General features: G+C 38.9%; 1 protein-coding gene across 10 annotated transcripts in view; it reads left to right on the forward strand.

The window, feature by feature from the left end:
- Positions 1–225: 225 nt before the first annotated feature.
- Positions 226–14,772, forward strand: part of CNOT4 (CCR4-NOT transcription complex subunit 4) — a 144,757-nt gene continuing 130,210 nt past the window's right edge. For 3 of the 10 annotated variants that reach the window (XM_059073838.2, XM_067042076.1, XM_067042079.1), the window contains exons 1-2: positions 538–744; positions 1,450–1,537. The gene's annotated coding sequence lies outside the window, so the exon portion shown is untranslated. Of the gene's footprint in view, positions 745–1,449; positions 1,538–14,772 lie in introns of all 10 variants that reach the window. The other 7 variants (XM_059073837.2, XM_059073842.2, XM_059073839.2 and 4 more) reach the window with 5 other exon arrangements.

The following is a 14,772-nucleotide window of genomic DNA, read 5'->3' on the forward strand; positions in this document are numbered from 1 at the left end:
ATCAAGGGTGGCGACTCCAAAACGCGCAAACGGGGGCAACGAGTTAACACTTTTCGCAAACAAACGCCAATTCAGCATCCAATTCCCACTCTAGATCAAATCCCGCGCTCCTCCTACCTCCAACCTGCCTGTACCCCGCCCTCTTTAATACCCATGGTGGGCAGAGCAGAGAACGGTCTCGGTTCCCCCAAAATTGGTTACGCCCGCCCCGAGTTTTAGTCTCCCATATTTGAGCAAACACCGAGGAAAAGGAACCGCTAACGAAGGCCGCCGACCAAATGACAGCGGAGCAGCACACGCGGGTCAAGAAGGAAGCAAAACACGAAGAAAAGCAACAGTATAACAGACACTTGAGGTGGGCGATCCCATCTGCCCTTGGAGTGAGAACATCAACTCCCGGCTTGCCTCTGGGCTGTTACCCTCCGAGGACTACAACTCCCAGGATGCTGCAGGAGCAGCCCCCCGCCGCTCCTCCCTCCCCCCTTCCGCCCCTCCCTGCCGGATCGGCGTGCGCCTGCGCACCGGAGGCCGGAGGAGTCTTACCCTAATGTAAGATGGTGGCCAGTCTGGCTGTGGAACCCACCGAAAGCTGAGAGACTCTCTCTCAGCCGTAAAGGTCGGACTCGCTGAAGCAATCAGGCCCGTTTCTGAAGAGTTTTTTCCCCGACTCTCGTTCAGTGGTCTCTCGTGAGGACGCGGCAACGCGTGGAGTCGGATAAGGGAAAAGCGAGGCAAGGCAGGCGGGTGAGTCTGTGCGGGGCTGGGCTTAGGGGAAACCCGGGGCTTACCGGCTACGAGAGAGCGGAGGCTTCGCTGGGACTGTGCAGGCCGCACCCCCCTTTCTCCCCACCCCCCGCCTCAGCTTCAGCCTCCTTCTCGGTCTTCCTCCTCTTCCTCCCTCTCCCCTCTACGCCACGGCAGTTACCGCCGGGAAAAGGGAGCGGGGCAGAAGGTTGCGCGGCGGCGAGCCTCGACTGCTTCAAAAATCTCAATTGGGCAGCCGAGGCGGCTGTCCGTCTTCAGTGCTCTCCCCTACGTTTTTGTAGGGGCAGGAGTCTTAGGTCTCTGGACTCCCTGTTTTCCCAGCCCCCTTGCCCCTCTCTGACGTCCTTCCCCAGGGGCTCCCGTCTCCCAAGACCGAAGCCATCACTTCCACTCTGACCCGTGGTGCTCATTAATCCCCCTGCTCGTTGCCCACTCGTCCTGCTGCTTGGTTTTTGCTCCGCTGCTACCCTTGTGGAGTTAGCCTTTGCTCCCCCCTGGTGCTTGCCATTAGTCCCCAGCCTATCTGCACCCCTAGAGCTTCTTCCGATTTGCAGTCTTTCCTTTACCCACATCTGTCATTTTAAAGCTGCCCTTAAGTATCTAGATTGTGCTGCTGCCCGATCTCACCCACCTGTTTCACAGCGTTCTTGGGGATTGTCCGTTCCTCCCCTCTTTCCTATACAGATTCTTTCAGCATACACTTCCAGAAAAAAAGGGATGCCCCGTGTTGGCCCCTGAAAAGTCAAGGAAGTTGGGAAGTGAATGAAGTGAGGTAGGATACTGTTAAACATTTTGAGTGAAGCTCGTTTATTCAGGCTACTCCGGAGAGGAGCGTCTTCGTTTTGCTTTCAGTGATCTGTTTGTGGATTATTCGCTCTGTTGGGACGTGGTTTTTCTTTTCTTTTTTCCATTTTGGACCGGTTTCTCCATGCTATCAAGCATTCTTCTGAATTGAGTCTCCCCAGGATACTTAATGTGGGCTCTGATTATCCCAGCAAACATTAGCTTGGGCGTTTAAAAATAAGATAAATCTGGCACACAACCAAATTCATCTGTGAGCTTTACAAGCAAATATAAGTGGTGTTTTGATTATATGCAGGTTATATGTGGGTTACAGATTCCTTCCAAATTGAGAATTGATTATTGATTCAGTTTTATTGATGTTCAACTTAATTGATGACTATTTATAGTTTGAGTGGAAATTTCCTCTCCAGCTAATATCTGACTGACTTGATATTTTTGGATTTGGGAAGTTCTTTGTTTTAACATAACTAGAATGGTAGGTATCTGAATAAATTGTCTTCTCTTGAAAACCATTACGTCTATAAGCAAAAGAAAAATCTATTTTTTTTTCAAAACTAAATCTCATTTTTTCCATAGAAAAGAAGGGGGCTGGGAAAGAAATGACAAAGCTGTGCACATAAATGCATTTGGTAACACTCAGTGTCATTATTTACATTAAAAAGCAGAAAACTAGAAGCCAGTGGTGGCTTATGATGTCTGTTTTGTGAAGAAGGAGCTTTTGCTATAATCAGACTACTGTGAAGTAAAGAATTACCAGAAAAACAAACAGGATTACGTAGATCAGATACATACATCTCAAATTTAAACATAAATAAGACATTGTGTTCTTAAGATGTATGTAAAAATATGAAGTCATAGTAGCAATCTCATGAAGCAATATACCTCTTATTTGCAAAAGTAATAATACCTCAAGTGTAAATATAAATACATATAGTTGCCCATTAAATCACTTTTGGATGTTACTGCATAATTGTGATTTTTTACAGATTTTATCTGTAATACTTGATGGAATCTTACATTTGACATTATATTCACTTGATTGTGATAAATGGTCTGTTTCATCAAATGTAAACTGAGGTTAGGAAAGCTGTTTATAAAACTTCATTTTTCCTTTCAGCCACTTAAGCCACAATTTGGGGAAACTAAATAAATCCCGACTTTTCTGAGAATTGGAAGCAATTTATATAGCAACCCTTGTCCTAAGTTATGACCTGAGGTTTTTTTTAAAAAAAGTATCACTTACTTTTAGTTTATCAGTAGGAATATATTTAATACAATTGATCTTCAACTCTAAGCAAAAAAAATATTTCATTTTTCTTTGTAATACACTGGTGGAGAAGCTTTCCACTTTGAACGAGTCTAACACACGGGTTTAGAAACCCTTGGCAGTCATACTTGGCTGAATTGTAAGCAGTGTGTTCTAGGAGAGGACTGTTTGTCTGGCAGAAGAGGGTAAATGATTTTAATACATCTTTTGTTAAGATATTTTGCTTCAATAAAAACATTCTCAAGTAATTTTCTCCACTCTATAGTATTTTTCCTGCCATTATCAAATTCTTAGTTTCAGCACTGTAAAGTCAAAATGAATTTACTTTGGGATCTTTAACACATCTGAAGATATCTAAAGTTCTTTGACATTTTGATAGGAAATAGCTGAGAGTTCAAAGTATTTTTGTATGGTTTAACTTTTTTTATTTTTTAAAATTTATTTATTTATTTTATTTATTTATTTTTGGCTGCGTTGGGTCTTCGTTGCTGCATGTGGGCTTTCCCTAGTTGCCTTGAGCAAGGGCTACTTCTCATTGCAGTGGCTTCTCTTGTTGCCGAGCACAGGGTCTAGGCGCACGGTCTTCAGTAGTTGTGGCTTGCGGGCTCTAGAGCACAGGCTCAGTAGTTGTGGTGCAAGGGCTTTGTTGCTCCGCGGCATGTGGGATCTTCCCGGACCAGGGCTTGAACCCTTATCCCTTGAATTGGCAGGCTGATTCTTAACCACTGCGCCACCAGGGAAGCCCATGTGGTTTAACTTAGATATAACATTTTGAGTATTGTAGCTTCATAATTTCGTGGGGTTCTTTTTTTTGGATAGTTTGGAATACTTTCTGCCAGTTTCAGTAGTTGAATTCTTCAATTGAATAGATTATTTCTACAGGAGGGTTTTTGAACATGAGTTACTTAAGGTTGACTTGTTATGAAATTTGTTTTCATAAAGTTCCGTAGACAAATCTTTAATTTTATTAGGATGAGACAGTTATAATCAAATGGCAAAATACAGAAAAATTGTTCTGTAACGCCTTTCAACTTCAGTCTGATTGGAGCAGTAGCGATAACTTGTAGTTTATTACTTTGTAAAAGAAAGAGGGCATTGCTTAAGGATGAACTCCTTACATTAGGGGAGTTTTATTCTTAAAATGATGTTATATGTATTAATGTAATGAAAAAATATCTTCTCAGTTTAAGCACTATGATTTTAGAAATCATACCTTTCTCTCCTTTGCTACTCCTGATTTAAGGTTAAGCTACACTCTTCATTAAAAAAAAAAAGTTTCTTGGGCTTCCCTGGTGGCGCAGTGGTTGAGAGCCCGCCTGCCAATGCAGGGGACACGGGTTCGTGCCCCGGTCCAGGAAGATCCCACATGCCGCGGAGCGGCTGGGCCCGTGAGCCATGGCCGCTGAGCCTGCGTGTATGGACCTTGTGCTCCGCAGCGGGAGAGGCCACAACAGTGAGAGGCCCGCGTATCGCAAAAAAAAAAAAAAAAAAAAGTTTCTTTTTCTTTTTGGTGCCTGCAGATAGCACTTGATTGAATCTATTTCAACAAAATGTTATTATTATTATTTTTAAAAATTATTTATTTATTTGTTTGTTTATTTATTTATTTAGGCTGCATTGGGTCTCCGTTGCTGCATGCAGGCTTTCTCTAGTTGAGGCGAACAGGGGCTTCACTTCGTTGCGGTGCGTGGGCCTCTTGTTGCGGTGGCTTCTCTTGTCGTGAAGCACGGGCTCCAGGCACTTGGGCTTCAGTAGTTGTGGCTCGCAGGCTCTAGAGCGCAGGCTCAGTAGCTGTGGTGCACAGGCTTAGTTGTTCCCCAGCATATGGGATCTTGCCGGACCAGGGCTCGAACTCTTGTCCCCTGAATTGGCAGGCAGATTCTTAGCCACTGTGCCACCAGGGAAGCCCAATGTTATTATTTTTATAGACCATTCAAGTGAAATAGAAAGTTTTAATTTGTGAAAACTTAAACCTCTGCTGAAAATTCAGTTAGCTTTCTGTCATTAAGTATAGTAGCATCTTGACTTTTTGCGAAGGAAGTTACATTCATCTCAGTTAGTTCTAAAGAAAAACAGTAGGGAAATAGGTTATAGAGATTTTTAGTGCTCTAGAAATAGTATAACTAGAATGTACTACATACTTTTCTCTAAGGATTTCTTAATCTAAGTGGAACTTGTAAATGGTTTTCATCCCATTGGAATAGCATGTATTGGATAAAACTTGTTAACACATTTTGAGATTTAAAAAATTTTGTGTTACCTCAGAGATATTAGGAAAAGTCTGCAAATGCCCGTTCTTATATAAAATGTGACAATACCACTGATATTTTAAAGAGAGTAATATTTTTTTCTCAAAAGTTGAGAGTACACAAATTATAAAGATGGCATAAGTTACTCACTTATTCAGTGATGCAATGAAAGAAGATAGTGGGACTATTAATCCTATATTTAGTGGTTTTCTGAAAAAACGTTTCAGATTTGTATTTAATCTGATATTTATGTGGCCTTCTTTATTAGAAAAGATTGTGTAGTAAATGTCAGCTTTTTCACGTGTAGTAATATTGATCCAATGGGTTTTGTCACATTTCTAACCCCCCCGCCCCCCGCGGTACGCGGGCCTCTCACTGTTGTGGCCTCTCCCGTTGCGGAGCGCAGGCTCCGGACATGCAGGCTCAGCGGCCATGGCTCACGGACCCAGCCTCCGCGGCACATGGGATCCTCCCGGACCGGGGCTCGAACCCACGTTCCCTGCATCGGCAGGCGGACTCTCAACCACTGTGCCACCAGGGAAGCCCCACATTTCTTTTTTGTAGCATGATTCTTTTGTTTTTTAATCAGAAAGTAGTTTATAGAAGAGAAAATTTCAACACTGTTTTGGCCCCTTAGATTAGCTTTCCCGTAACAGTTTTTCTTTTACTAGAAGAGAGAAATTACATGCTACTAAAAAGAAGATGATTACTTTTACTTGCTAGGAAAATGAAACTTTAAAGATAGGGCAAGTATAAGGCAATTTGAGTTGAGTTTATTTTTCTCCTAAGTAGTTTATTTGTGAGGATGGTTTCATTCTTTCTAAACTCTGTTTATACAAGAGAGTTGTCCTGTTTTAAACTTTAATTGCATTGGGTGATGGGCAGATGATGTATTGCTATTGGGATAGAGCTTGCTATTTGTATATATCGGATATCTGTTCACAATCAAATATGTTATTTAGTTATGGTATCTAAAACCTCCCCTCTTGAGTATATAGAGAAAATATGGAGAAGGGGAAATCAAAATAATCAGATTGGTTTGTATATATGCCTAAAACCAGTTTTGGGGGGAAAAAAGTCAAGGCAAATAAGCAGTGTAATTAGAAGAATAAAATGCCAGCATTTAAAGATAGTAGATGTTTGTATCACTGCTTTTGGAATGAATTAATGAATGATGAAGTACGGAAATAATGGTTGAATTTTGAAGAGTAGTTATAGACTGAAATATCAAAGGGGTGGAGCTGTATGTTGTCATTAAGCCAAATATCTGAAATTTCTTAAGCATATTTTTCAGTTCTCAGAATAAAGAGGAAGTGCTAATTTTCCTGATTATTTAAGAACCTACTACTTCAATCCCTGTTAAGGGCAGTTGGTGTCTTCAGATAGTGAATTTCTTGAAATAACATTGGCTGATTCGGGTTATTGAACATTGATTGTAGCAACTTTTTTTCTTTTTATTTTCTGCCTTTCATATTTTGCTTTTTTTTTTTTTTTTTTTTTTTTAAACAATGTTTCGTGATTTTCAGCTTTTGTTTGGGTGGACCCTTTTGTGAATGCTGTAATTGAATGAAAATTTGAAATATAAGCAGTATTGCTTTTTTTTTTAACATCTTTATTGGAGTATAATTGCTTTACAATGGTGTGTTAGTTTCTGCTTTATAACAAAGTGAATCAGGTTATACATATACATATGTTCCCATATCTCTTCCCTCTTGCGTCTCCCTCCCTCCCACCCTCCCTATCCCACCCCTCCAGGTGGTCACAAACCACCTAGCTGATCTCCCTGTGTTATGCGGCTGCTTCCCACTAGCTAGCTATTTTATGTTTGGTAGTGTATATATGTCCATGCCACTCTCTCACTTTGTCACAGCTTACCGTTCCCCCTTCCCTGTATCCTCAAGTCCATTCTCTAGTAGGTCTGTGTTCTTTATTCCCGTCTTACCCCTAGATACTTCATGACCTTTTTTTTTTCCTCTCTTAGATTCCATATATATGTGTTAGCATACGATATTTGTTTTTCTCTTTCTGACTTTCTTCACTCTGTATGACAGACTCTAGGTCCATCCACCTCACTACAAATAACTCAATTTCGTTTCTTTTTATGGCTGAGTAATATTCCATTGTATATATGTGCCACATCTTCTTTATCCATTTATCTGTCGATGGACATTTAGGTTGCTTCCATCTCCTGGCTATTGTAAATAGAGCTGCAATGAACATTTTGGTACATGACTCTTTTTGAATTATGGTTTTCTCAGGGTATATGCCCAGGAGTGGGATTGCTGGGTCGTATGGTAGTTCTATTTTTAGTTTTTTAAGGAACCTTCATACTGTTCTCCATAGTGGCTGTATCAATTTACATTCCCTCCAACAGTGCAAGAGTGTTCCCTTTTCTCCACACCCTCTCCAGCATTTATAGTTTGTAGATTTTTTGATGATGGCCATTGGGACCGGTGTGAGATGATATCTCATTGTAGTTCTGATTTGCATTTCTCTAATGATTAATGATGTTGAGCATTCTTTCATGTGTTTGTTGGCAATCTGTATATCTTCTTTGGAGAAATGTCTATTTAGGTCTTCTGCCCATTTTTGGATTGGGTTATTTGTTTTTTGTTATTGAGCTGCATATGCTGCTTGTAAATTTTGGAGATCAATCCTTTGTCAGTTGCTTCATTTGCAAATATTTTCTCTCATTCTGAGGGTTGTCTTTTTGTCTTATTTATGGTTTCCTTTGCTGTGCAAAAGCTTTTAAGTTTCAATAGGTCCCATTTGTTTATTTTTGTTTTTATTTCCATTTCTCTAGGAGGTGGGTCAAAAAGGATCTTGCTGTGATTTATGTAATAGAGTGTTGTGCCCATGTTTTCCACTAAGAGTTTGATAGTGTCTGGCCTTACATTTAGGTCTTTAATCCATTTGGAGTTTATTTTTGTGTATGGTGTTAGGGAGTGTTCTAATTTCAGCAGTATGGCCTTTGGTAGTAAGATTAATTTTTCTTTTGATGGAGATCCCCTCCATTTTGATTAGATTTTTTTCCTTTAATTTTTAAATTAATTCTTAGTTGTGAATTAGCTCATACAAGTTCCCTGTCAAATTAGATCTTTCCAGAATTCTTTTTCGTACTTTAAATGGGGACTTAGGTATTTGTTGGGTAAAGAAAAGTATTATGATATGCCTTGGTTTTGTCATTTAAAATGAAGTAAAGACATTATTAGTGTTAAAAAAATTGCCTTATTAACGTGAAAAATTTTAAACGAAAGTAGACACAAATCTCTATGTGTGTGTCACTTCAAAGATCATCAACTCATAGTCAATCTGGGTTTACCTATGCCCCCACTTAGTTTACTCCTTGTCCCCCTACTCTTTGACCTGGATTAATTTGAAGCAAATCCTCGTCATCACAATTATTTCATTTGTACTAGAACTCTTTTTGACATATAATATCCTTTATTTTTTTAAAAAATCAGGATTATTCAATCAATTTGTCAAATAGTCTTTAAGTTCCTATTATAGATCTACTTCTTGGGAAATGGCCCAACCTATTCTAAGAGTTTATTGTTGGGTATACTTTCATAATAATATAACTAGCACTATCCAAAGCATTATACAACTAATGCTTTGATACATGGGTCTGAGTCCATTATGTTAGTATAGGGTTATCTAGGAGTAGGGCTTCCTTGAGTAAGTGGAACTTGAATAAAAAATATGTACTGTCTGCAGAGGCAGATCATCTTCAGAAGGAGAACATTCCATACGTTCCATGTGGGACTTGGAAGCAGGAGCAAACACTTGGTGGGGACCAGCATGATGTGAGAGAGGTGTAAGGAGTCTGATCTCAGTAGAATAAGGTGTTAATTTCTGAGAATGATGTCAGAGAAATTAGTATGCTAGAGTAGGGCTAGATTATGAGGTGTATTCAGTGTCAGGTTGAATCTGATCAGCTACAGTAAGGAGCCAGTAGTTGGTTGGGGGCAGGAGATGACATGATGAAAGTACTCTTTAGAAAGATTCCTTCTTCAGTAGTGTGCAGCATATTTTGGGGTTGACAGTTGAGTTGAGTATGAAAAATTAATGAGTAGGCCACTGAGGTAAGGGGCCACCTGAGAAATGTTGGTGTGGATATTCTACACGATTTGGCACCTAATTGATTCCATCTTCCTTTCAGTCCTTATATCCAGAAATGACAACAAGGTTTTGGAGAATAGAGGACTGAAGAAATGTCTATTTGTCTTTGATAGTAAACTGCAATTTGTTATCCAAGCCCAGCTTTTGAAAAGGAAGTGATGCATGATTACTCAAATAACAATTTCAAGAAAATTCAGCAGAAAATAGCTACCAGTGTTTTCAAATAATTTTAGATATGTCTTCACTGGGAGTTTGGAAATAAAGAAAATCCTTATTACATGATAATGAGATGGAACATATTTCATTTGTAAAAGGGAAATTGATGCCTCATCTGCTTCTTATGTGTGTAAGAGTTCAGAAGAAGTATTAGGAAATGTATATTTGAACAGCTTGTAACCAGTATATATTACTGGATAGCTTTAAAGTTTAATAATGGCCTGATTAACGCAGAAGGAATGGCATAAAATTCTGATGAATAGGGCACTAATATTGTCAGCCCCAACCTCTTTTAAGGATGGATAAGGATAGGTTAGCAGGCCAAAGAAGAATGTAGGGACATTATTAAGTGAAAGTTTATTCTTTGATTTATTTTGGTATACTTTGTTTTGCAAAGGTATTATTAAAAACAGATCTGGTTACACAACAGCCATATTTATTTTATTTGAAAAAGTTTTTAAGTTCTCAGACCCTTGAAGTTATTCTTTTCTTTGTTTTGGTTTGTTCACTCTTCATTAAACCAACTTTCTTCATCTATTGTGTATTTCTGGATAGCATGCTTGCTTTGTTTTGTGAAGGATAATTTCATTTGTTATCTTAAAGCAGCAGGGGAAAAGTGGATTTTTTGTTTCTGTCTTTGTAAATAGTAGATGAATAATACTGTATTGCCATTGTTCTCTTCCTGCTTCCCTCAGTATCACATGTCTTCCCTTTCTACAATATTTAGCATGTGGATCTCAAGAATTCTCATAGTTGAGTCTGAAAACATCTCAAGCTTAGGTGCTTACAGCTTCAAAATTAAATATACCTTAATTTACCAATCATTTTCTTTGCTATTATTATAGAAGGTATAACCTACAATAATGCCATGGACCTTTCGGGTACTTGGAAAATATTAATAAGGATAAAGATAATGATGCAATATAGTGCATTGTTGGGAAATATGTTTTTCATTGATGTTCCCTCCATCCTCAACCTCCTTAATACTGGTGATGTGACAGAACTATTTTTGACATTTTTTTCCTTCTTGATTTAGCAGGTTATGCGTACTATCTAATATGGTCACTGGAATAGAAAGCTATTGCCTTCTGCTTGGGTATGTTTTAACAGAGCCTTTAATATTTTAATTGTGAATTTAAGATTGAATTGCTATCGCCTTTGTGCAGGAGAATCTTGAGGAGGATTATGCTTCTTTCTCATTACCACCCAGTGTATGTGGGAAGGAAATAAATATCAAATATGCAGTATAGGAGAACCTTAGTATTTGAGAATATTTTCAGTGGTAGCTGCCAATCCATTCTTTTCCCCAAGAACTTTTAATTTAATGCCTTGAGTGTGGAGCCACTTAAAAGTGTCACAGTGGGTGGTGGAGGGGAGAGGAGAAAATGGTTCCATGCTCCAAAAATCTCTCCCAGATTTTAACAACTTGAGCTAATCTCAAATTATTAGTATTTTGCATAGTTTTATTCTTGAAATTCTTGGGAGGGAGCTCTTTTTGTGTGAGTGGCTTTGGTGGTGTCTTGGGTAGCTGGGAGGGTACTTTCTTGGAATTTCTTGCTTCTACTAAAATCTTTTCTGTTGTCCTGGACCTAGTCCTAGATGTGAATTTTGCTTCTAAAAAGTAAAGCTAGGGCTTCCCTGGTGGCGCAGTGGTTGAGAATCCGCCTGCCGATGCAGGGGACATGGGTTCGTGCCCCGGTCCGGGAAGATCCCACATGCCGCGGAGCGGCTGGGCCCGTGAGCCATGGCCGCTGAACCTGAGCGTCCAGAGCCTGTGCTCCGCAACGGGAGAGGCCACAACAGTGAGAGGCCCGCGTACTGAAAAAAAAAAGTAAAGCTAGTAGTCTTTTTTAAGGTAGTCACTATCCCTGCCCTGTATTCAAATCTGTTTGATCCTAATGAAAACAAGTATGACAGTAAAATACTTTAATATAGCTGTGCTAACGAAAGAACATTTGTTAGTCATGTGTTGCCCTCTATTTTTTTGTCATGCCTAGCAAATGTTTTCAGTAGCCTTGGAGAATTCTGAATAATATATGATGTGTTTGTGTTTACAGATTGTGCTTTTTATTATATACTACTAAATTCTGTGATTTTTAAAACTTGACATTATATTAAAGGAAATATTGCTCTTGGAGTAACGGGCTAACTTAAATGATTTTTTTTTATAGTTGAACGTAGTTTTCATTGGCCTATAGATTTCCTTGCCAGCCCTTTCAAGTCCCCCAATTTTTATTTATGGCTTCTGCTGGGAGCATGCAGTTTAGTATGGAACCAGACTGCCTGAGACTGCCTGAGCCTGAATCTTACTCCTACCACTTCTTGTCAGACCTAGGGCAAGTTACCTTATGCTGTCTGGACCTCAGCTTCCTCATTTGTAGAATGCAGCTATTAAGATTGTTGTGTGGAATAAATGAGTTAATGTATATAAAGTGCATGGAATAACATTTGGCATATAGTAAGCCCTGGATACATGTTTGCTGTTTTTATACGTTTGAAAGAATTTTTAAAAAATCTATTTTTGAAGACTTATCTTTTTATTCAGTGTACTTTTTTATGTCTGGGTGGTAGACATACGTTTTCAGTAGTTATTTGACCAGATGGAAACACAGGTAATGTGTTTTAGGGGGTAATCAAAGGACTGACCTACCTGGAATTCTTTTGAATCAAGGAGTAATGGAAAATGAACCTGGACAGGTATGATAGAAAATAATTATGGAGTGTTTTGAACTAAAGCAGAGAAATTTATATGTGGTTGATAAGAGGGGAATCATTGCAATCACTGCAAGTTTGTTTTAAGTCAGGGGAGTGATGTGTTTAAAATAGTATTTAGGGGAAGATGGTTTTGAGTGTCCTTGGTAGCATAGAATTATTTGATTTTATGTGGATAAGAGGATTTTTTTTTTTTTTTTGTCTATTCTGTTCACTGATGTATCCAGAGTGACCCCAATAGTGCCTGGTATAGAGTAGGTGCTCAATAAATACTTATTGGATGAATAAACCTTAAGGGGGACTGAGTTAACAGAGACAAGCACAAAGGAAAGTAAGCTCTTTGGATACCTACCTTTAAAGGGGTAGAAGTGAAAAAGTTTGTTTTTTAAAGATATTTATTTATTTATTTGGCTGCATCGGGTCTTTGTTGCGGCACGCGGGATCTTCATTGCGGCATGCGGGCTTCTCTCTAGTTGTGGCGCACAGGCTTCAGAGTGTTCAGGCTTAGTTGATCCACGGCATGTGGGATCTTAGTTTCCTTGCCAGGGATCGAACCCAAGTCCCCTGCATTGGAAGGTGGATTCTTAACCACTGGACCACCAGGGAAGTCCCTGAAAAAGGTATTATTAAAGGAACAATTAGAGAGGTAAAAGGAAGATGGAAAAGTTTGTCTCAGAAAACAAAGGAAGAGATTTTCTAGGAGCGAGAAGTCACAGGGATAGGAAGACCTAGGATGATACCACTTCAACTTCAAGAAGAAAAAAGGAATTGACATAGTTCAATGCAACATTCAAGCAAAATGAGAATAGAGAAAGCCCTTTGGCTTGTGTGTGACAATCACTAATCACATGACAGTGATTTCAGTAGACTGAAAATGTAAATCAGATTGGCGGGAAGTGAAGAAAGATGGTAAGTAGAGACTGTAGCTAAAGACTATTCAATAGTAGGTAATGACTATAAAAAGTGGCAAGAAGACAAAGTATAATAGCAGCTTTCATAGTTATTGAATGTGTAATATGAGAGATTCTATGTATTAGAAATGAGAAAACTTGAGGCAGTCTTTGTGCTGAATGTTCTTAAGTTTCACAGTACAGAAGACTTACTACACATGCTGCTTCAGGGCTCTGCTACTTGCTAACTCTGTAATCTTGAGGAAAGTTGCTTAATCTTTCATGCCTCAGTTTTCTTCCTTGTGAATGATGGAGATCTATTTCATAGATCTGTTATGTTCATAGATCTGTGTTATTTCATAGATCTGTTAAGTTACTTAATCTTTTTAAAACTCTTGCAACAATGCTTGGTATGTAGTAAATATTTGATAAATATTAGCTGTTATTATCATCCACTGCTGAAGTAACATAGAGAGTAGGATTGGACGATAGAAGAGAATAAATAGAAAAAAAATTAATAAAATTATTGCCAAGTAGTGGTAAGAACTAAATGGAAAAGCCTTAGAATCTTTGCTCTGACTGTCCCTCTGCCTGGAGAACACTTACCTAATTACTACATAGCTGTCTCAACTCCCTCAGACCTTTGTTCACATGACGTCTTTTTACTAAGGCCTGCCTTATTTATTTACAGTTAGCATCCAGGCCCCTCTCCCCTAATATTAATATTTGCATTTTAAAACTTTTTTTTCTATAATACTTATCTCCAAACATATCATATAATCCACTTACACATTATATATGCTGTTTGTTGTTGATCTCCATCTACTAGGATGGGGATGTTTGTTCTTTGATGTATCCCAGGTTCTTGGAATAGTACTTGGTACATAGTAGGTGCTCAGTATATGCTCATTGAATGAGTAAATTATTTTACCACTGAAGTGGGGTGGATGGGGCAATCAGTTTAAGTGGTGGTGGGGATACATTTTTGGAGGAGAGCCAATTTTCTGAGATTGATGGACACTACATAGAAGTTGATCTTCTCAGAGACTTTGTCTTCTCAAATGGGTTTTCTGAGTCCATTTTGGTACTGCTTTTCTTGGAAATCACTTGGGATACCCATTTAGCTGAGGAAAAAAATATAAGATGCATCTCTTTTTTTCCCCTATAATAATTATTTTATATTTGATTAGCTAATAAAAGCTTATATTTGTGTGCTTATTAGAATCTAGGAACTGTTCTAACTTCTTTATATTATTAATTTTTAAAAACTCTACAGCCTTACAAGTACATTACAGTTTCCTTGTAAGCCGTCATTAGGGGTGAAGGAAAAGCCCTTTGCACTGAGACGAAGGACAGTGCTTCCCCAGATTTTTGTGTTCCATCGACAGGGAGCTTCTGATACCTCCCTCTAGCAGTCACATCCTAGACACTACTGCTTGCCTAAAGTCCATCAGGACTAATCTCATTATATCTTTTATCCCTTTTTATGTCAGTTACTACCATTCTCCCAGGTGACAGTTCATGTCTCACACTTGAATCCTCACAATTTTCTGAGTATTTCTTATCTTTTCACTCCTCTCCATCATCAGCAAAATTTCTTGTATCCTTGTTTTTTTTTTTTTTCCTGAACACTTCCTCTACTTTCTACTTTTCTGAAGACACTGCCTTGTACGTGTTGGCTATAATGTTTTTCATTTTTTTCTTATATACTATCATCAGGGGTCAGTGGAGAGTCCATGCACTGAGA

Source organism: Kogia breviceps, chromosome 9, assembly GCF_026419965.1.
Source record: "Kogia breviceps isolate mKogBre1 chromosome 9, mKogBre1 haplotype 1, whole genome shotgun sequence".
In the NCBI taxonomy this organism is placed as follows: domain Eukaryota; kingdom Metazoa; phylum Chordata; class Mammalia; order Artiodactyla; family Physeteridae; genus Kogia; species Kogia breviceps.